Below are 24055 nucleotides of genomic sequence, written 5' to 3'. Positions count from 1 at the left end.
TTATTCACTGGACAAGGCAGTCCTTGCTTTTACTTATTCTAAAAATTTCTTCTTTCAAGTTTCTCTGCATTGTTACCACTTTATAGTATTCTGGCATTGGCCACACAAATCCATGTTTATCTAATTCATGCCATTTATGATTTTCTAAACATGCTAACTATATATCTTAGTTTGAACTCATAGGGGTATGAGTGTATTTCTATGATTATGTTAATTATCCTTCCCTGAGACTTCTCCATTTACATTTTGCTTTCTTGGAAACCATAATAGCATGCAATAATCCAATGACAAATTGAACTTTGGGTTTGGATAGAGCCATCTTTCTATGTTATTGAGTGTGTACTATGGGCAGAATGTCATCTAGAAGGAAGCAGAAGATATGTAAAAAGTACCATGTGATACAAATAAAGTGATGTTGGTCAAATGAAGTGAAACGACCAATCACAGAAGTGAGATTCACCACTATGCCCTTCTAAGGACCTTCACTGGTATTTGTTTTAGAGCTTGTCATCATGTCACTAATCTTGGAAGGTAGTAAGTTACAATTATTCCTCCCAATGTTGACTGAACAAACTCCTTCTGTAAGCACACCTGAGTCTCCCGGACGTATATTTTAGAGAAGTGATTTTAGACCATATATGAGATTAACCTGGAGGATTAGGTAAAACACCCATACTGGGCCCAGCCCCAGGGTTTCAGATTCAGTAGATCTGAGGTCAGTTTCAAGAGTTTGCACTTAAAACATCTTCCCAGGTAATGTTGATGCTTCTGGTCCTGAGACCATACTTTGACAACTATAGATTTAGAGGCTAGTCGTGGGTCACAGGAATCAGTATTTTTAGAAAGCTTCACAGGTGACTCTAATGCACATCCAGGAGTTACACATATTCATGGATTTAACCTCAGTTCTTTCAAAGTGCTTGAATTGATAACATTCAATCCCTTACTGACTTTATCAGTTTGGTCTAGAATACTCTCTGCATTTTTTTTATGGAAAATGCCTGCACTTACTTGCTTTAAAAGATCATTTGGGAGTAGAACTCTGCTTGAAAGTTATGTCAGTAAAGACCAAGTAAGTATACTAAATCTTCACTTAATGTTATTAAGGGGTTCTTGGAAACTGTGACTTGAAGAAAATAATGTATAATGAAACAAATTTTACCACAGTCTAATTGGCATGCACAAGAGTTAAATTCCTACTGCATATTTCTGGTAGCAAAAACATTGCCAAACTTCTAAGTAAAGACCCAAAACACTTCTAATAGCAAACATTGAAATAAATGTGAGCTCAACACACATTTAAGAAAGACTAATAAAAACAAATTAAAGACTTTTTACCCAGTTTTTGGTGAATTAGTGAATGATGGTGGTGATCATAGTGATTGGTGGAATCAAGGAATAAAGAAATATTTACAAAGCAAAAATTGTAAGGAGCATCTCTTCCCATCACACAGTTCAAAATCACAAATATGGTGGGCTCGTTGGGCCCTTTTTCACCCCACTGTCATGCATTTGTATGATTATTAGTTTATTATAGACTTTACAAATTTTTATTTTACAATAATTTGTATTTATTCATTCTTTCTAACTCACTTATTCCAATTCAAGGTCAAGGGTGACCAGAGCCTATCCCAGCGGCTCAGGGCTCAGTGCAAGAACCAGCCCTGGCCAGGACGCCATCTCTTTGCAAGGCACACTCACACACACCCACACTCACTCACGCTGGGACCATTTAGACACTCCAGTCCACCTCACATGCACAGCTTTGGGATGTGGGAGGAAACCAGAGTACCTGGAGAAAACTCACACAGACATGGGAAGAACATGAAAACTCCACACAGGCAGTGGCCCTGGCTGGGAATCGATGTTTTTTTTCTCTCATCAACATTATAACGAAACACTGTTGAGTGAAATGCCATTATTTGAGGATCTGCTATAATTAATTGAGGGTTTTAGTGTCTCCTTTTCCAATTATGTTTTCCAACTACCAGATATTGCCTGGCACATAATAGATGCTCAAATAATGTTTGTTAAATGAATAAATATCTCTTACAATAAAGAATATTCTACCAGGCTAGGTCGACTGACCACATATCTCCAACCATGCTGAAATGACTTATTTCTGATAAAAATTATTAATTTTATTGATCCAAAAAGGGCCACATAAAAATTGTTTTCCCCTTCTTGCATGCTATTTTCAATTTTTCCAATTTGGGCTCAGCTAGCAGTGCCACAGCTGAACGAACTGCATGGATTTTAATAAGGACTCCTATTTCTGGGAAGGATAATAAGTGAGTCTGGAGGGCAGGGTCACACTCTTAAAGCCTTTCTGACACAAAGCAAGATTAAAATGCATGGGCAGACTGAGAAGACTGGGAAGAAGCTGCAATTTCTCATTGTGGATTTCCTCAGAGTGCCATTAGTGTATCAAGAAGAACACAGGGAAGATTGCATTTACATGAGGGCAGAAAGTTAGAGCTCAGTGATCTTAAATTTTTTGGCATGATTTCAGTGCTTTTTTGGAATAATTGGACTTTGATCCAAAACATATCTGTTAGTATTGTACAGATTTTCAGGCCATACAATAGTTCCCATTTTCCCTTAATGATTGTCACGGAATGTCCAAGTGAATCCAGACTCTAGTACGGAGGTCTGCAATTCCAAACAGTAGTGCATCTTTGTGTTATAAACAAGGCTCTTAGCATTTCCATTGGATTTGGCATCACCGATTCAATCTCAGTGCATTGGGCAGTTCACAACACAGTCTTACTCTTATTTGATCTTCATTAGAAACTCATGAGATATTAAGCATTGAGATATTAACCCCATTATATAGGTGAGGAAACGATGTCACTAAAAGTTTAAGTAACTTGTCCAAACTAAAGCAGCTGGTGAGTGGAGAGGGCTGTGGACACATCTCAGGTTTCTTCCCCCTGGCTTAATGCCTGCATCATGACACAGCTCTCTCCAGCGCCTCTGTGAAGAGCAGCTCCTTTTATCCCCGCTTGTTTGATGAGAAAAGTATGAGGCCGAGGAAAGGCAAGTGACAGGGTTGAGGTCAAAAGGCAAGGCGTGAGCGCTGATTCAGGAATCTGAGTAGAAACCATCCCCCCCACCATACCTAAGGGGTTCCTTGGTTATCCCCCCTCCTCCTTTGGACTGTGGCACGGCTGGTTTGTGAACAGCAGCTGCATTAGCAAGTAGTCACGGCTTCTTCCAGATGACCTAATGTGCTGCCAGAGTGGGGACAAGCTGGGCTCACTTCACAGGCCAAAGAGGACATCTGCATTTGCCTCTCAGTCCCGACTATGCAAATCTGCTCACAGGAGGGATGGTGAGTCCCTGAGGCACAGGGGCCTCTGATCTGCAGACTCTCCTTTCTCCCAGATCTTTCTCCTCCTGTCTCCTGTTGCTTAATCAGAGGCCAGGCTGCCCCCCTTGGACGTGGGGCATGTCATTCCTGCATTCCCCAAGCACTCTCTGGCTGCTGTGTCAGCAACTGGATGCTTGCCCAGGCTCTGCAGGGCTCGAGAGTCTGGAGCCTGCTGGCCCAGAGGCAAGAGAGCTGCCAGATGTGCGTGCTGACAAATGGCAGGAGCTACTGTGTCACTGGAGTGGCTTGGAAATGAGTCAGGAAATTACCTCTCCCACTGGGCTTGGAATCCAGGGTAATTGAGGCAGTAAGAAACTTCTCTTTGTACGGTAGGAGGTGGAACTGGTGTCCCAGTGGCTTCCATTTGCAGATGTCCTCCTCTTAGAAGGAGGCCTTTTTGAGCTGTCTAAAGGGTAAAGGGTCTCAAAGCTGGTTGGCTAGTACTTGATCCCTAAAGTGTGGCCTGTGGGCCACCATCACCTGGGTGCTGGTTAGAAATGTGAAATCCCAGGACCCAGCCCAGCCTTACGGAATAAAAATTCTGCATTTTAACGGATCACGAGAGGGTTTGTCTGCATGTTTGAGAAGCCCTGCTCTGAACAACACTCATGAGCCTGGGGAGAATCTTACGGACTTGTGAGACACGTGGGGGCTGTGACACTTCCTGTGTATTTTCTGTAGCCTAAGTTGAGCATATGTACTTGGGGTCTAACCTAGGACTGGGCTTGGGCTGGTATTAACCATCCTGTCTTTTCTGGCCCAGACTGATGTTTCCAAAGGGCTGTGAAGTGCCACATGTCCGGGCAAGGCATCTGCAGTCACAGGAGCACTGTAAGCCTTTCTCCTGCTAGTCCTTGAGCCATGTGGCCCTCCATGGAGCAGCTACTTACTGTATTGCACCTTACAGTCAGAAAAGCCAACAGCTGCCCTGCGTGGGGGAACCGCACAGCTGATGGAGGAGCAGCATACTGAAAATGATGTTGTGGCTATTAACATTTTTATGGGTGGACTGCTTAGCCAAGCTGAGGGAAAGTATTACTCTTCAAGGATTAATATATTTAACAAAAAGTCTGCCAGGAGAGGAGGCTTTTGCTGATAAATATAATTCTGCTGTTGATTTATCTAGTAAATGGAGACTTGAAATTACAGGAATCAATGTGTATGTGGAAGCCATTGTCATTTGGTTAATTATGTTTTGCCAGTGGGATGGGGAAGTACTTTATGCTTGGTGCAGCCAAATGTAGTTCAGCCAGAATCCTGTACTGTAATGACGAGGCCATGAATGTAGACAAAGACAAAAGACGCCTATCATTCCAGATTCCCAGACACTCGATGCCTCCAGAGGCTTGACTCCACTAGCCCCCTGCACTGGGGCTGTAGCGTACAGCATGGGTAGGTCTGCTTCCTCTGGAGCAGTGGGTCTTAACTGTGGTGTTTTGTCTGGAGACATTTTGGTTCTCATAACAGGGTGGGGAGTGTAGGGGGCAGTGGGTAGAGGCAAGAATGGTGCTGATGGTAAATATCCTACAATACAAAGGACAGCCCCACCCCTACCCCCAACAAAGATGTTATCTGGCTCAAAGTATTAATAGTTTTAAGGTCAAGAAACCCTGCTCTAGAGCACTCTCACTCGTGATGCTAACCCAAAGAAATGAGGTCAAGTCCATATTCTGTCTGTTGACAGATAAAGAAATTAGGTTTGGGAATCACATCTGGTTATCTAGAATTCTCTTCCAGGATATCCACACAGGATGGAATCAAGATAAGCATATAGTGGCAGAGGCTAGAATGGCTCCCTGGCCATTGCCACCTGTCTGGAGAGGTCCAGCACTGTCATTGGTCTCCATCCTGTCATGAGGATCATCCCCAGTCTTCCTTCCCCTATGTTCTGATGAACTAGCCATGGGTTGGAAGGCCTGGCCTGCTCTATAGTCTCAGCTCCGCTATTTACTAACTGAGTAACCTTAAGCATGGTAGGCAGAATAATGGCCCCAAAGATGTTCACATCCCAACCCCCGGAAGGCTTGAATATGTTACCTTTCGTGGCAAAGGGAACTTGAAGATGTGATTAAGTCAAGGATCTTGAGAAGGGGAGGTTACCCGGGATTATCTGAGTGGGTCCTTATAAGTGAAAGATGGAGACAGGAGGGTCAGAGTTGGAGATTTCAAGATGTAATGCTGCTGATTTTGAAGATGAAGGTGGAGTGAAGAAGAAGGGAGGGACGAAGAGCCAAGGAATGTGGGAAGTTTCTAGAAACTAGAAAAGGCAAGGAAATAGATTCTTTTCTAAAGCTTCCAGAAGGAACACAGCCCTGCTGACACCTAGATTTTAGTTCAGTGAGACCCATTGTATACTTCTGATCTCCATAACTATAAGATAAAAGATTTGTGTTAAGCTGCTAAGTTTGAGGCAATTTGTTACAGCAGCAATAGGAAACTAATACATTAAGAAAAACATTTTTCCTCTTGAATGTCCCACTGTAAAATAGGGCTCCATCCATTATAAAATGGGCCTTGATCGTTTATTCATTCAATAATTATTTATTGAGTGCCTGCTATATGTCTACTACTATAATTGCTTGGGGAAGAGCAGTGAAAAAACACAAACCAAGCAACTTTTCTAATCCAGTGATAGCAGACTGATGATAAACTACAAAACCCCCCCACAAATATATAAGTGATATGTGTTATAAAAGAAAATGAAACAGGATAAGGCAACTGGAGTCCACACCTGTTTCTTATGAGTCATTCAGAGACACTTCTGTGATAAGATGGCACTAGCAAAACCCTCAAGGAAGTGGGTGAGAGCCACGCTTCCTCTGCTGAAACTGTTCTCAGCAGAGGAAACAGAAAGAACATGTGCTCTGGGCTAGAAGATTGCTTCAGAGATTCAAAGACCAGTGAGGGAGCCAGTGTGGATAATGATAATAATTACCTCACAAGGTTGGTTTGAGAATTTTGGGCAACATACATGAAAGCCCTTGGTGAACTTCAAAACACTATGCAAATATTAGCTATTATCATTGCCATGGTCCCTCAGAGTGCCTTTGTGGGACTGCCAAGTGACCTGTAGGGTGAACATTTTTTTGTCTACACAAAAGTGAAGAGAAAACAGGCGTTGGCCCCAGGCCCTGGAAATAGTGCACAGAGGCCTAGAAAAAGGAGTATTTTCCCAATATGGAGCCTATAGTGATTCTATGTGTGCCCCTCACAGTGGCAAACCTTCTGTGGGTGGTGGCGGAGATCTTGCTGAGGTGGTCCTCACGCCTCTGTGGTCTAGGAGGGGGCTCCCACAAGCCAGAGGGGGCTCAGAGCAGTCAATGTTTCCCTCAGGGAGGTACACGGCCATCCTAGGAGAGAAATCATCGAGGAATTCAAAGACAAGGCCCAGAGAGAAGCAGTTAGCAGAGCCTCTGGCAGCCCAGCCTTGCCAGCAACTAATCCCCCAGAAGGAATCAAGCTCTGCCAAAGGATGAAATTGAAATATTTGAAATATAATCCGCACACTTTTTTTTTCCAAGGCAGGCAGTGAAATGGTCTAGTTTTTATAAAAGGCTGTGAAAATTAAAACGCCGAAATGTTGCACATAGCCTTGCGTTTGGGAGTAGGGCTTTCCGTGGAAGCTGGTGTGGGGATTAGAGGAGGCTCACAGAATGAGGCACCCAGAAGGTTCTCAGGGTCTGGAGCTGGCCTGTGTGCCCATTAATGCCTTAGGTTTATGGAGCTTTTTCAATGCACTTTGTATCTCTCCCCTCGGAATGACCAAGGCAAGGTCATAGATCATGTGTGTGTATTTCATCCTTCTTTATGCTGAAGAATTCATTTGTAACATTTTGCTCATTAATTCAATTATTATGTTAGAGTTTTGTACTTTATGAGTTTCTTTAATCTCTCTTTTCCTAGTTTTTGATAAGATAAATGAAATACCTACAGAACTGAAAGGTTAATGTGTGTGCCTTATTGTCTGTGTGAGGAAACTCTCTCTTTTTAGACCCATAGTAACAAAAGGAAAATGGACATCTTCAGCCGCACAACCCTTTTAGTGAAAGAACCTCTTTTATACAACCTAAACTTTTATGCCAGTTGTCTTTGCAGCCTGGAGGGGACTATAAGAGGAAAATAAAGGAAGCCTAAGCGAGATGGGCAACTCCACCTCAGGAAAAATGAAAATAAAAAGAGGGTCAGATCTGTGTGTGCTGTGAGTTCTGCGAGAGCTGAATCTGTATCCTAGAAAGCTTGGGAAAGTAGTCCAGACCAGAAATAACCCAGGCATGCAGCCAGGATGAATGGCTAGAAAAACTCTTTGGAACCACGGCCTGTCAGATACCATGTGCAGGCGGCTTCCCCTGTCCCCAAGGTCAGAACAAATTCCTGTCCTACTTCTCCTTTCTTCTCCTCAACATCTAAAGCAAAACCCTACAGAGTACAAAGGAGAAGTGAAGACCCAACAAGTGCTTCTAGCTTCAAACTGCTTTGATATTCTTTGCCTTTTATTTTTTTAAAGATTTGATAGCATGTTAATGCCATGGAATAGCAGGATTCTCTTGCATTATATGATTAATGTGCTAGGGAAAAGTAATTATAAAACAAGTTTTAACAGAGGAATTAAGGCAACTATAAGAATTGCTTCAAGTGGTATATTTATTCATTTATTCATCAAAGAGTTGTAGCATCCACTAGACATCAGGCATTGAGCTAAGCATTGGACAGGGAGCAAGTATGAGATAAGACCCTATTCTGGGCTTCTGGAACTCATAATATAAATGGCTGGGTAGACAAAAATGCAAATAAACAAATATGCAATTTGAGTTACAAATTGTCACAAGTGTTATGAAAGAAGCAGACATGATGTTTTTGCCAGAGTTATGACTCTCAGGTAAAGGGTGAGAGAACCATCTTCAGATAGAGAAGCCAAGGATAGCCTTCCTGAGATTTAATCTGAACTCTGAACTATGAGATGGAGCCAGGAATGTTGTTATAGGCTAGGAACAGAAACAATTTTTACTCTGGCTCTTCTGGGAAGACGCAAAAGCCTGTGTTTACAGGGGGAGATTTTGATTTACAGAGTCTCATGTTCTAAAGAAAAGCTTTCACACTTAGGCTTCTAAAGGGACCTTTCCTGGTTCCTTGTCCCCTGACCGCATTTCATATTCCCTTTGCCTGCATTTTTTTTTCTCCCTGGCTATTGTTAATCTGGCATACTCTCTAATTTACTTACTAATCTGGTTTATTGCCTGTCTCTGCCACTAGAATGTGAGCTTAGCTCAATAAGTACCTGGTCTTTTTCTGTTTTGTTCACAATGACTGTATCTCCAGTGCCTGGAAGAGCAGCTGGCACATAGTAGATGCTCAGTGAATACTATTCCCATGGTACTAAGCTATTTCTTTTTACCCTTGGAGAAGAGTGTGTTATAGAAGAAAGACCTAGAATTTTGAAAATTGTCAGTTCTGAAATAACATGCTATACCTTACAGGCTTGTTAGATTTGAATGAGAAAATATACATTAAAAAATGAGTTCCATGCTGGTGTATAATAAGGGCTGAGTAAATATCATTCACTGGTGGATCCCTCTCTCTCTTTTCCTCAGCACAGTGAGGTGGGACCTATAAAGCATTATGAGGCAGGGAAGGTGATATCTACTGTTCCTTCACTCCCATGTTGTGGTCCCCTAGTCTTTTTCGGTGCCTTCCCCCAGCTTTCCTCTACACACACCACACCCAGCTGCCTACTCTCCCCAGGTCCCATCGAGTCCTACCTGCCTGTCTTCCTAGACCCTCAGGATCCTTATCTCTGGGTTACAAGGGACATCTGATTAATTTGTAACCAATTCATGTTAAACCCCTAACTGACTGCCTCTCTGCCATTGGCAGGCCAGTCCCGCTTGCTGTGTGTGAGTGTAGCAAGTAGAGACACCATCACCCAGCTGTGGGCTAGGGCTCCCTCTCGCTGGGCAGGGATGAGACGTGCCGCCCTGTGCCTCTTTACCTTTCCCGTAGTAAAGCTGAGGACTAACCTCAAGAAAAGTCTTCTTGAATTTCTTTTAACTGGAAAAAAACAGTGGAATGGAATCATGCAGAAGAGAGAAGGCAAGACTAGAGATAACAGAGACATAGAGTACACAGAGTAGAGAAGAAAGGAGCAAGAGAAGAAGAGATATAAGAGACTGAATGAAGGAACAAAGAATAGGGACAGTGGGTAAACAGAGCCTGTTAGATGTTGGCACAGCTTTTACCCATAGAGATGCTAAAAGCAAAGTCTATCAAAACCCTAGCATGGTATAGTAGCTCTACCTTGCAATGGCATTTCTAATGATAAAAGTAATAACCCAATAATATTTATCATATGCTATGCTAAGAGCTTACTTACATTATCTCCTCTGCATGTTCTTTTCAGTTGAAGGCAAATCTTGTCATTCAGTCCTATGCTCAAAATTCTTTAGACAAGTCTAATCTTCCTCTGAGTAAGAGCCATTCCCCACACCCAGCTCCTTTGATCCCTCCTTGTTATTTTTGACAAGCTATTTGTCCTGCCGCAGGGCCTTTGCGCCAGCTCTTCTTTTGCTTGCAAGAGTCTTCTCCCAGATGTCCTCAAGACTTTCTCCCTTGCTTCCTTTGAGAGTCTTCTTCCTTCACTTCCTGAACAAAAGTCCCCTGTGGCCACCCCCTATAAAATGTCAGCTCCCATAGCCATCCTTTTCCTCCTGCTATCACCCCCCTCACTTTGCTTTGACTTTCTTTGTACTACCTGTATTACCACCTGGTGTATAATATTACCTTATGTCAATTGTTTGTCTTTGCCTCTAGAATATGGGTACAGGGTCTATGTGAGCTTCTTGTCAGATCATACATAGTAAGCACTCACTATAACCTCGCAATAGCTCTGGGAGGTAGATATTGTTTTCCATTCCCCATTATAGAGAAGAGAAATATTAAGTTCATATTATGTAAGTTTTCCAAGAGGTGGTGGTGAAGTCAGGCTACTAATAGGGTTCTGCCTGTGCCCAGGGCCTATGCTCTCAATCACAGTGCCAGATGATTCCCCATGGGCTTTCCACAGACTCATAAAACATCGCGAGGTAGGGAAGGTGAGGTAGAGACGGGTAGGTCCCAAAGGGTAGGTTGGCATTTCAGGGGATGCCTTTCTATTCTCGGTCAGGATCAGTAAAAATGTAATCACGTAAACCAAGCCAGGAGGAAGAGACAGCAAACCGTGGACTGTGGGGCAAGATGGATGGACACAGACATGCTAGAAGCTTGGCCAGTGTGATTTATTTTAGTTATAGGAGCAGTTGTGTGGGGGGGTTAATGATAAAAGTTTTGGGACTTGGAAGTAGTGGCTTCAAATTCCCATTGTGCCATTTCTTAGTTTTGAGACCTTGGCCAAGTTCCATAACACTTCTGAGCATCCATTTCCTCCTCCATGAAATGGAGTTAGATAGATGGGAGTAATGCATATTCTTAGAGTTGAGTCAAGGATTAAATATGACAATGTATACATTGTTCTTTGCATGGTACCTGGCTCATGTAAGGATTCAGTAAGCATTCGAAATTTACCATTATTATAATCATTATAGAGTTTACTCATTATATAAATGCAGAAAGTTTTGGTTGAAATTTTATGTTCGTACATTATTATTCTCTTTTAAGAGCAAACATCTAAAATTTGGAAATAAGACAAAAAGATGACTACATATTCCCTCACTGTCACACCAGAGCATTATCTAATAAGCTGTCCTAAGGGTCACCTGACTCTGCCAGACAATGTAATTTTGTTTTAAAATTATGATTGATTTGCAGTCCAGACTCTGTAAAGTTTATGTTAACATGTAGAAAACTAATAAGATGCAAATCACTACTGTCCAATGGAGAAGCAAATGATTTCTAACAGTAGAGAATAAAACCCCAATGTTAGGGCTTTATTGCCCTCTAGATCTTTATGCAGTTTGGGATATGTAAGTTAAAAATGTTATCTCAGCAATCTTTTCCCCATCCATCCATCTATCCATCTGCCTTCCTACCTACCTATCGCAGTTTCTTGCATTCTCCTTTGAATCCACTTTATGTCTCGCTGATTTCTCTATTAATGATTTTAATATGCTTTTGACATATGCCCCTTATGTATTTGTATGAGAATAAATTTTTATTTTTATATATATATATGCACATACACGTACACACATATATAGAGAAAGAATAGAATAATTATATAATATAATGTGGTCTCCTAGAAAAGAATTGGTGATATCTAAGTTATTTAAATCTTGGCAAACCCTTCCAGATACCCAGTTTCTATACTGCTATCTTGATGAAATTGACTATAATTTTCACTGTGCTTTTGCTTAGTAGATATGAGAAGGGTATATGATAGTGGTTAAGAGTCATGGCTCTGTAGTTAAGACTGCCTGAGTTTAAGCTTTTGCTGTGCCACTTATTAGCTCCATGATCTTGGACAAGTTGCTGAACATACCAACAAAATGAGGCCATATTAGTGCCTCTTAGAGGGTATTTTGAAGAATAAATGAAGTAATGCGTATAAAGTCCTTAGCATGGTGTCTGGTCCATGGCATTTAATGAATGTTGGTTATTATGACTTGTGGTTGATTTTCACTCTAGGAACTAAATAAAGAAAATGGAACTTTGCAAATCCCTTGATGATGTTTGATTTTAATGCTTCCTCTGCAAACTCTGGCAGTACTTGCATAATAAGACAACTTTCTGTTTAAGCCTACCAACTGGAAGCTCTGAAGGCACGTGTTTACCATGAAGGGTGTTTTATTCTTCAAGAGCTCTTCAAATTAAAATAGCCCATGCAGAGTGAATTTGAAAAATGGCATTCATTGTTTATTTTCTAACTTCCTACAATATGGTATAGACAGAGATAACTTACTAGTTAGTAGTGACTGGTCTAGTCTGTAGTTTTAATTGTCTTGAACACTTTCTGACCCTATTGATTTACCCTGAAAGTCTAACTTAGTGAGAGATCACCCGTGATTTTTGTATATTTCAGAATGTGGAAATATCTTTCCCAACAACTTGTACATTCCGATTTCCTTTGCACATGAGAGTTGATGTGGAAAAGGCAGCTGAGCAAAGGTTGGCAACCTTTCTGAAGTGCTATGCCAAGTCTCCATTTGTTCACTGTAATTTAAGATTTTCCGTGCCAGGATGAACCTCCTCTCTTCCAAACCACCGAAGAATGAGAACTTCCAAGACAGAGCAAGGCTACAAAAATTGAAATTATCATCGTATGAGAGATTTTCTAATTTTTTTTCTTTCCTGCAGATGAAGAATTCTGAAAATGCTGGTGCCAATTTTGTGCAATTCAGGCACAATGATCAAATGTGTGGGGAGGTGGTTGATGGAGAAGACTGTAGTTCTGTAATCTCTTGAGGCTTTTCATGCAACATTTATTCATTCGTGCATGCATGTCCATAGACATGCATTGTGCATTCCTTTAGTAATCCATTTATTAAATTGATGTTGAGCCTTTAACAATGTGCCAGCCTCTGTGGTTATGGCTTTACATATAAAATATTTAACTTTTCCAAAGAATAAGTGAGAGAATAGTATTTAATGCACCTAGCATAGTGCCTGGCTCATAGTATATATTCAGTAATGTAAGCCATTAATTTTAATCTTCTCTTTAAAATTTTTACAAAAGTAATAAATGTATAAAGTAAAAGATCTAATAGTGCAGAAGAGTTGAAATAAAAAGCAGCAATTCCCCATGCCACTTCTGTTCTCTCCCAATAATATTCACCAGAGCCTTAATTTAAAAAAAAATTAGTTCTTCTGATATTTACGTGTGAAGCATTAAATAATGCAGGTATCAGTGGTGGTACATCCCTCCCTGCACTCTCATAGGGAAATTCTCTGCTCGTTCAATCTAAATGCACCTTGGTCACGAGCAAGGTTCTCTCTTATCCTTTGCCAAGTGGGATCCTTACAAGTGTTTATGACTGTTGAACGCCAGAGCTGTTGTCCAGGGGAATGCATTGGCACGGGGAGTCAACTGGCAAGGACAGCTCATCTTCCAAGCTCCTTTTGCACTGCTTTCCAGACCTGTGTGGAAGGCAATTTCCTTTGCATCCCTTCAGGATGTCTTCCCTTTGCATTCCCTTTGTACCCCTTGCCTTCTCTTGTACCTTTCTCAGTGTTCTGGACTCTCCAAGAAGGAAAAAAAAAAGCAAAACTCTTCAAACTTCTTAGTCTGGCTCTTCGAATCTTTGTTTACCCCTTTGGTATGGGCTGGACGTGGGGCATGGGAAGAGGAAAATAGCTCTTGGGGTACAAATGACACAAAAGATCTGGAGAAAAGGTACAGAGAACAACTAGATTAATATTTTGAGACAGAACTATCCTGCTACATTTCCTTATTTTACTATTCCTTGATTTATCAGCTTTAGATATTTATTGACTCCTCTCTATGTAAAAGGGGGATTTAGCTCATACTACCTTCCTGTCTTTCTTCTCCTCTCGTTCCCAAAGTTCGATCATTATATTAGTATTTTGGTTCTTCTATTGTTTTTCTTTGTTGTCTTAAATAATAAATTCAGATCTCTCTTTCTTGTTCCATCACCTTGAGGCAGCCTCTCCTGTCTGTCCACCAAGATGAGGGTATCTGCTCCCCTAGCTTCTCTCTCCTTTTCCATTATGAGGGTTGCTAGTCTGCTGTTCTGTAACTGTACTTAAAATTTCTAAGTTTTAGATATAGCTTGATTATAAAAGTTGAAAACCAATAAATAGGACTTATTTTATAATGTTGATTAGCAAAATTTGAAAATGAACTGTATATTAGAAAATATTGTTTCACTGTTAAATGAATGCGTGCTCATTCTCTTATTCATGGCACTTTTCTGTTGGTTTATATTTTTTCAAGATAAAAATTTCAAGAGCAAAACCCAGCCCGTTTCAAAGTCCAGGTTTTTAAACAAGTTTAGAATAGATAAATTTTATCATGCTTACATATCCCTCACAAGATTTACTAAGTACTGGATTCGAAGAGGGATATTTAAGCTTTAATTTTTTTAAGGTATAATTACTGACAGCTAATAATATGAAGAAAAAGAACACAAAAATATCTCTTTTGAATGACACATTTTAAAAGCATTTGTTTGAATCAGATTTATTCAGCTCAAGTGCAATTAATCATCTAATGAAAGAATCATCACTAAGATGGGTAAATGTGTGAATCATGTGTTAGATTTTTAAACCAAGACAAGTTGAAAATAAACATGGTTTTCAGCTTCTTACATAAGCTTTTTATTATAACAACTCTGTGACATGGGTTAAATTGTGATAATGGATTAAAAGTATTTCTTTATCTCACCTAAAACATGAAATATTGGTGCCATAATGTCTTTTAGTACTTACATTAATATAGGGGGTGGCAATGATGAAGCAAATGCTAGGTTACTGAAGCTTTCCTAAGCATTATAATTCTGATACATGCTCACATTATTTTCAACACCACATCTCAATTTTCTGACACATTTTTCACTTTTATAATTCTAAGGATTTGTAGCATCACATTCTTCTCTAACTCCTTGCTTATGTGACTAAGAAAGTTGTTAAACTACATACAAAAGTTCAGAGTGTAATTTAGTGTTGAGAAGTAAGCCAGATTTTGTCCTCGATCTTACATACTAATCAGCTTGCACTGAAAGATTAATTTGCTAGAATTTCTTTTGAATGTGCATGTCTATATTCATACATGAGATTGGGCTATAGTTTTCTTTTTTGTGTATTAGCTTTGTCAAGTTTGGCATTAGACTTATGCTAGTTTTATAAAATGAATAACTTTCTTTTGGTTCAGCTTGGTAATGGATCATGCAGCATAGTCAATTATGTGTTTTTGAAAATTTCAAAGAATCTTTTTCTAAAGAAATGCATAGGCTTAAATTTCTTTTTGGAATTATTTCACTGATAACATTTTCAATTTCTTTCATGATTATCTATATTGATTTTAACTTCTTGAGTAAATTTTTTAAAATTTTAAAAATTCCCTCTTTATGCAGATTTTAAAATATCTTAGTATAAAGTGTATATAGTATTCTATGATACATTTTAAATCCATGATATCTATGTTTTTATATTATTTTTATAATTTCTAATTTGCTTTGTTTTCTCTTTTTTTGTCTTTGTTAGAATTTTCATGCTTGCCCATTTTGGTATTTGTCTCACAAACTAGCTTTGGATCTTATTTATTTCTCCAGTTTAGAATCCGCATATTACCAATTTTACCTTAATAATTAAAAAAATTCTTTTTTCCGAGTTTATAATGAGTAGCATGTTCACATATCCCAGTTGTCTGAGATTTCCTGGTGTATGCCTTCTGTCCCAATATAATTATCAGTAATACCCCCTTTACTCCTCAAAATATGTCAGTTGGATAATAGATAATATGACCACTCTAATGATGAATGAATCATATAATTTCCCCTAAATACAGCAGCGGCCTATGATAGCAATACATAATTATAATTATAGGTGACATCACATCCACAGGGGTATGAAAATTGATTCTGAGGAGGTTAGGGTAGGGGTAAGGCAAAAAGCTTTTGATGTTATAAAGGTGTGTGGCCATCCAGAGGGCCATAGTACATAAGTAGATACACAGTTGCTTTGTGATATTAAAATTTCATGGGGGTGGGAGTGCAGGTAGGACAAAATTGTCTAAATCAGGCTCCTTAGAAGGACAATAATGAAAAAAAGGTTGAGAAAACACTGTTGTAATGCTGTTTGAACACTGACATTGATTTGTTCATTTCCTTTTCTGCCTTAGTCATTGAGGTGTTTCATAATTTGTAAGTAATTGCAGTTTCTGTTTAAGCAATAGGTTATTGTTTCAACACTGAAATACCCTATTGACACTATTAGTGATATCAATGTTGTCAACACACTGGTCCTGTCTATGTCCTGGGCTGACTTCACCTTTCAGTAACATTTTTCCAAGTTGACTACTTCCTCCTTTTAATAGCATGGCTATTACCAGCCTCATTGGAGTAAATGAATTAAGACGGTGAAGCACTCAGAACTGTACCCGTCTCTCCTGGTTTCCCCCTGTCTCAATAGTTATTTTCGGAGGTGTTGGCTTGCTTGTTCACTTCTGGCTGATCTCTAATTGCTGGAGTGCTAAAAAGCCTGAGTCCTTTTTCTTCTCTGTCTATATTTTATTCCTAGGTGACCTTATCCATTTAATTTCTTCTGTATACCTTTATACCTCCAGCCTTGACACCTGCCATGAGTTCCTGACTTGTATATCCCATCACCTGCTTTATATTCTTGTGTGGTTGTGTAATAGTTATCTAAATTAAGTACATGTTTAAAATTTGGTTTTCTCTTCACACTTGTTCTAGATCCTGCCCCCTCCCATGTCAGTAAATGATACTGCCATCTAATCAGTTTCATAAGCCAAAAACCTAAGATGCATTCTAGAGATTTTGCTGCCTTCCTTCTTCCACATTTCCTCCATGAGCATTCCAGCCAGTTACAGCCCCCTACCTGTCCACTTCTCTGGATTGTCCCTCTTACTCTCATCCAAGACACCATCAGCTCTCACCTCAATTCCCAACTGGTCTCCTACTTCCACTCTGTCTCCCAGCCCCCACTCCCATCATCCATTCCCCAAAGAGATCTTTTAAGAATATAAATCAGATTACTTGACTCCGCTTCTTAAAATCTCTATTGGCCTTTCATTGCAGGCAGAATAAACAGTGGGTCCTTATCCTGGCCAATAAGGAACCCCACCCACATCTTCTCTCCAGCCACACTGGCCTCCTATTTCCGGAACATGCTGTACCCATTTCTGCCATGGGGTTGCTTGCTGTTTCCTCTACCTGGACACTCTTCAGGCCCTGGTCTTCATGTTGCTGGCCATCTTTGTCTGAAAAATCTCAGCTCAGTTGTCACTCCCTCAGAGAAGTTTCTCCCCTGGCACCATGACAAATATTGGCTCCTTTTCACCAGAGACTATTAAGTTATACTGTGCAGTTTTTTGTCATTGGGTGTTTGTTTGTTTTGAACTGGAGCATTTATTTCATAAGTTTGGCTTAGTTTCTAACTGAGTGACCCCAGCTGAGGTGGGCTGGGGTCCCTGCCCAGGGCTGGGCAGGTGAGACAGAAAAGGGCATAGGGAGGGTGTCTGTGTCTGGGCCTCAGAGCTGGAGATGGTACTGGGGCCCAGGCTGCAGGTCAGCCTCATTCAGGGCCTTCACTACCCCATCCTCTTTCACCATGGAGAACCCCTTGAGCCATCGTCCCCAAAGAGTGGTAACTAAGAATCATCTAGTAACAATTCTGTCTCTCTACCAAATGCCCCAGCAGGGGCAGCCACGAGCTAAGCTTTGCCTTCTGTATTGTGGGCTCATCATTTGCCAGTCATAAAGACACTGGTGCTCAGACATGGACCTGTGGCTGCAGAGGTGTTGCTGAAACTGTGGGTCTCCAAGCGTCCACCCTCCTCTTCCTTCCCGTAGTTGTCCTGCTGCTGCCACTATGATTCCAGGGAGGACCAATCTGGTCCAAAGTCCTAGGGAGGCTACCCTGCCAGCTCCAGGGTGGGCTCTGTGGCTGCAACTATCCCACCTCTGTGACTGTCCTGCCTCTGTGGCTGGGCACTGCCTATCCTACATAGTCTTCTTAGAATTATCTTCATTTTTGGTATGGCTGCCTCTTTTTTCTTGGCCTCCCACTGCTATCATGTCAGCTCTGTGAAAAAAGGGACCTGTTCCTCTATTTATAGCAAATTCATTTTCAGTACCTAGAATAGCTCTGGTCCCACAGTAGGTAGTTGTATGTATAGTTTATGTATTGGACTTTTGGCCTAATTCTCATAGAGTCAAATGATGAATGCAAAATCATTAAATGCTGAGGGTTTGCTGTATTTAGAGGTTTTTGTTGATTGATGGGTTGGTTGGTTGGTTTTAAAATCAAGTAATCCATCACGTTTTATGTATGTGAAATTTTATGGAATTTGGTGAGGTATGTGCCTATGTGGATGAGTATATATGGGAGAGATTTCTCTTTTATTTTCTTTCAAATGATTAGTTGTGCTTTTCCAGGATTTCCCCAGAACTTCTAGGAATGTTGGTTTGGGTGAATATATCTATTCTTAGCAATTCTACATTTATCTACATTCAGCTATCAGGTTGGTTATTTACCCCTTGCCATTCTTAGGTTTTTTTTTCCATTATGGTCTTTTACAGCAAAACAAAGCAAAAAAACCCACAAAACTGTTTTTTGGTAGCGTCTTATTGAGATAAGAAGGAAAAGTTTAAGAAGTAAAATATACTAAATTACTTGAAATAATTTTTGAATGCAGAGGTTGACTTTATTGATGAAAACAGAATTTAAGAAGTATCTGTGAATTTGATTTATTATGCTTAGCATTTCATCTGGGTGATTAGAATTGCCTATGCTTTGGTTGTTTCCAAAACAATCATGTAGATTCTTTTTTGCTTAAATTCAAAATGATTTGAGATGAAATAAAAATCTACAATACTCCCCCCACCCGCAATGGGTCAATTTCTTCTCTCAGTGGAGATGCCATGCTGTCAGAATTTCTTAAAATTAACCTGCAAGCTTATCACCAAGCAGCTTTGGAGAAGTGAGCATTCTTTTGAAGAAAACCTTTTATTTATTTTTTTTTCCTAATTGGAGGATGATATATATTCATTGTAAAGAAATAAAATAGAAATTATGTATATTTCTACCAAAGATAATTTCCATTTTGGTGTATTTCCTCTCAGTTCTTTTTCCGATATATGATCTTTTTCTCCTCCACTTTGAGATATGCATTGTGATTTCCCTTTGTGATAAAGAGGATGAATCTGCTGGCTCATTTCCTTTTATAGACTGCCACCTTCTCTACCAACCAAGAAAAAGTACATTCTGGATTTTGCTTGGTTCGAAATCATTTATGCTGGAACAATTCCAAAATATAGCTTCCGTAATCTGAATTTGTCCCATGCTGTATCGGAAAAAAAGAACTTTCACCACGGCCAGAGAGGAACTTTACATGTCACCCATAGAGACAATGCTTTTAATACATATTTCATGATCACAGCTGAGGCTCTTCCAAACCCAGAGTGCTGTATCATTCGTTCACTATTTTAAACTGCAAGATTATTTTTGGCTCTTTGTGTTGGCACATAGGCCTTCCCGTTGCTGATCTGCATGAACCATTTATCAAGTCAAGGGTTTAATCTATCAAAGTCAGAGTTTCTTTGTTCTGCCTCTCTCTGTCTCGCCTTCCCTTATGGTTTTGTCCCGTATGTGTATACTGTTGGCTCAAAAAAAGGTTATTTGGAATGCAAAGGTTTATAAGGTTTCTCCATTTTTTTCAAAATAACATATTATGGAGCAAAGTGATATATTTGGGGGAATGATATTATAATATTGATCAGTTCTTCGAACATTAACTATAATATTTGAATCCCATTTCCTTGCTAGTACTCCTGGTTCTGTTCTTGCCAGTATTCATTCTGAAAACCTGAACCATCTTTGATTTTCTTCTCTTCCCTTTTTCAGACATTTTTTGAACTGTCAAATCCTTTGGATTCTATCTCCTGTATATTTTTTTTGAATCTACCCTGCATTGCTTTTGTTTACGAGACTCAAGATGCTGCCTGTTGTCTTCAAAGAGGCAAGGCAATCAGTTTAGAATGCTTTTGGTGGGATCCAGATATAAAGGCCAAAACGAATTAAATAATTCATTAAATAACACTGACTGCCTGCCATGTGCCAAGCCCTGATCTAAGTTCTGGCGATACAGCAATGAACTGTAGAGGAAAAAAAAAATGCCAAGTGGAGCTTACACATTCCAATGGAGGAACAGGGGAGAGAGACAAAATATAAGTAAGTAAAATATACTGTGTTGGATGTCGTTACATGCTATGAAGAAAGGTAAAGCAATGAAGGGCCATCGGAGAGCTGGGGGTGGACAGGAAAGGGATAGATCTAAAGCAGGCGGTGGGGATGATAACAAAAGCAAATTAAAACTTAAAGGAGTATTATGAACAAAAAGAATACATCAAAAGGCATTCTAGTTCTATTACCTCAGTTTCCAGAATCTCCTAGTCCTGATTCCAAACCACAGGGATCATCTAGCTGTTACAGTAGCTACAACTTGCTCTCCCTCTCTCTGAACCATCCCGCTCCTAGGTCAGTACTATCAGCAAAACCTTATTGAGATCTATGCATAGGGATTGTGCTTGAAAGTGTAAGTTGACCCAAAGAGGCAGGCCCACAATAGGTAAATCAAGGTATACAAGGTGGGACTTCCAGAGGCCAGAGTGAGACACAAATGGAGATCATGAATAGTGTCTAGTGAATTCTTACTGCCAATAGAAAAAGTCTAAAATCTTTAGCCTAATATTCATGGCTCTCCACCAAATGACTCCCCACAAGTTTTCCAACCTTATTTCCTAGCGCTCCCCTTCACACTCCCCAACGTGTCTTCTAATTTCCATTCTTCCTGCCTTTATTTGTTTTTTTCTGGATGAAAGATCTTTTTCTACCATTTTTTCAATGTCTAAATTCTATCCACCCTGTGGGACTCAGATCGGATACTTCCTCTTCTATGAAAACTTAATGGAAATAATCATCTCCTCTTCAGAATGTTAATAACAAACTCTTTTGGCACTCAGTATTATGTTTATTTATATATGTGTGTGCTTCAACATTTCTGTCAGATGTAAAACTCTTTGAAGTGGGATTCCGGTCTGGCCGCTCTTTTATCCTTCCCCCACGCCCAGAACGGGGTCCAGCATGGATAAGGGAACAAAAGTGCTCAGTGGCATATTCAGGTGATATATTTACTCAGTGGCAATTCAAAAATGTTGTTATACTGAAACACTTCCAGATGAAGGTCTTAGAAATGGTAAAATGCCTAATTAGTCAAAGACCTGGAATGTTTATCTTCAAGAGGAGAAAAGTAATGATAGGTAAGTTTTTTTAGTCTTCATCTTCTTTTGTTCTTTTTTAGTCTTTTTATTTTCTTTTTTTTTTCAGACAGAGTCTTGCTCTGACACTCAGGCTAGAGTGCAGTGGCCTTATCATAGCTCACTGCAACCTTGAACTCCTGGGCTCAAGCAATCCCCCTATCCAGCCTTCTGAGTAGCTGAGACTACAGAGACAAGCCATTACACCTGGCTAATTTTTCTATTTTTGGTAGGGGGGGAAGGGGGAGTCTCACTCTTGTTCAGGCTGGTCTCGGCCTTAAGCCATCCTCCTGCCTTGGCCTCCCAGAGTGCTACGATTACAGGCATGAGCCACTGTGCCAGCTTCAGTCACCTTCTAGCAATATTCATCAGTGTTTACCACTCTTTTTTTTTTTTAAAGATTTTCTCCCCTCAACGTCCATGGTATTTCTTGTTTCTCTTTGTCTCTTTTGCTAACCTTTCTTCCCCTATCCAATCTTTAAATGTTGGAATCTAAGCTCAGTCTTAGACACTGTCTTCTCAGGTCTGACTTATTGATGCTTGTGACTTCAATTTTATTAGTGGAGATTCACAAAATCATACCTCTGGTTCAGACAAGATCTCCGAACCTCCAACTGCCCACTCAGCACCTCCCTCAAGATGCTTCAAAGGCTCCTCAGATCCAACATGTACATATGGAACTGATAAACCCTTTCCAATTTTAATGAATGGCACTGCAAGCCTTCTGTGTACCTAAGCCAGAATTCTAGAAGTCACCCCTGACATCCTCTTCTCTCTTACTCTTCATGAATAATCCACTTCCAAGCTCTCCATTTTTATCTCCTAATATGTCTAAAATCTACTTAGAGATAGATCATCTCCAAGTCATCATCCTCACTCAGGACACCATTGTCCCTTGCCTGGACCTCTGCAGTAGCTCTAACTAGACATCCCACCTCCACCTTTGCCTCCTCCGCTCTGTTCTCCACGGTTCTCTACCATTTAAAATGCAGAATTTATTACCTTATTTGCTTGCTAAGACTCCCAGTGATTCCCTGGGCCTTCCCCAGACTCCTGGATATGGCCCACGGGGCTCTGCTGCATCTGGCCCGCCCTGCCTCTCCAGCTTCATCTCTCACGTTCCCCTCACCTTCCTTGTGTCCATTCTTTCAGCATCTCCCTCTGTCTGGGATGCTCCCTTTTCCATTTCCATCTACCTCCCCTTCAGACCATTTACATCACCAATCAATCATCCCTTCTTTAAGCAAGCATCTTCTGATCTTCCTGATTAGATCAAATCCATTATTAGAGTCACTCCTAGTATCGTGTTATGAAAACACATGCTGCTACTATAATTTTACATTTATTGCTGACTGTTTCTGGGAGCAGGATGGGGAAAAGAAGCATTGCAAGAGATGAAACAAGAGAGGACCTAGGGGCCAGGCCATGAAGAACTTAGTAAACATGTTAAGGTATTTTGGACTTTAATCTCGAGACAGTAGAGAACCGTTAATCACTTTAAGGGAAATGACAGGACTATTTACATTTTAGAAGTGCTATGGGTGGAATTGTGTCCCCCCCATAATTTGTATGTTGAAGTCTTTACTCAATACCTCAGGACATGACCTTATCTGGAAATAGGGTCATTGCAGATGTAATTAGTAAGATAACGTCATACTGGATTAAGGGGTGCCCCTAAACCAATAAGACTGGTGTCCTTATTTTTTTTAAAATTCCATATGGAGAGATAGACATACATACAGCACACAGGGAGAATGCTGTGTGAAGACTGGAGTTATGTTGCTACAAACCAAGAAACTACTAGAAGCCAGGAAAGGGGCCTGGAAGCAGTCCTTCCTTAGCACCTTCAGAGGTAGCATGGTTCTGCCAACATACTGATCTCAAACTTCCAGATTCCAGAACTGTGAGATAATAAATTTCTGTTGTTTAAATCACTCAGTTTCTGGTACTTTGTTATGGCAGCCCTAGAAAACTAATATAGGAAGGATGCTTCCAGCTGCCGTGCAGAGAATAGTTAGGAAGTGGGCAAAACTGAACACAGGGAGACAATTTGGGGGTATTAAAATGAAGAGATGACAGTGACTATGGGAAAGATTAGAGGGCTAATTTTAAAGTAGAGTTAACCAAGATGAGTGAATGATTAGACTTGCAGAGTTGAGAGAAGGAGAATGGCTTGAGAAAAGCTAGAGGATTTTAAATCCCATGTATTGGTTGATGACTCCCAAATGTACGTCTTTAGCTAAGGCTTCTCTTGTGCCTTTCAGATTCTCATATCCAAATGCCAATTCAACTACATTCAGATTTTCCACAGTCACTTTGATGAGTTTAAATGAATGAAGAATTAATGTCTAATAATTGATAAGGGTTACTATGTATTAAATAGATTAAAAAGGAGAATTAATGGTATGTCTTCAAATAATTGTATGTTAAAGGAAGATAAACTCTCATTCTACCTAAGGGAGTTTTTCATCAACCGTAGCTTTCTAACATGGAATGGTATAGAAAATCTACCTTTGGGAGGTATATTTCTATCTCCAATGTCTGCAGTGTCTTAATGCCCTTCAGTCTATGACTTCAGCCTATTTATCTTTCTCTTTTGTATTCCTATAGCTTTTTGTTTATAGCTCTCATATTGCTCTCTTTACATTTTAATTATATAGAGGCCTAGCAATCTTTTTCATTTCATGGTAATGTCTCTAAGAGCAAGGACCAAGTTTTGTTTATTTTGCTCCAGCACATG

At 40.1% G+C, this 24055-nt stretch overlaps 1 protein-coding gene across 1 annotated transcript in view; it reads left to right on the top strand.

The window, feature by feature from the left end:
* ST6GALNAC3 (ST6 (alpha-N-acetyl-neuraminyl-2,3-beta-galactosyl-1,3)-N-acetylgalactosaminide alpha-2,6-sialyltransferase 3) overlaps nt 1-24055 on the top strand; it is a 572873-nt gene that overhangs the window by 280518 nt on the left and 268300 nt on the right. The gene's annotated exons all lie outside the window — the stretch shown is intronic.

This window comes from Propithecus coquereli, unplaced genomic scaffold (genome assembly GCF_000956105.1).
Source record: "Propithecus coquereli isolate 6110/MARCELLA unplaced genomic scaffold, Pcoq_1.0 Scaffold7, whole genome shotgun sequence".
NCBI classification, from domain to species: Eukaryota; Metazoa; Chordata; class Mammalia; order Primates; family Indriidae; genus Propithecus; species Propithecus coquereli.
The sequence above is the reverse complement of the archived record's forward strand: the minus strand, read 5'-3'. Positions and strand labels throughout refer to the sequence as shown.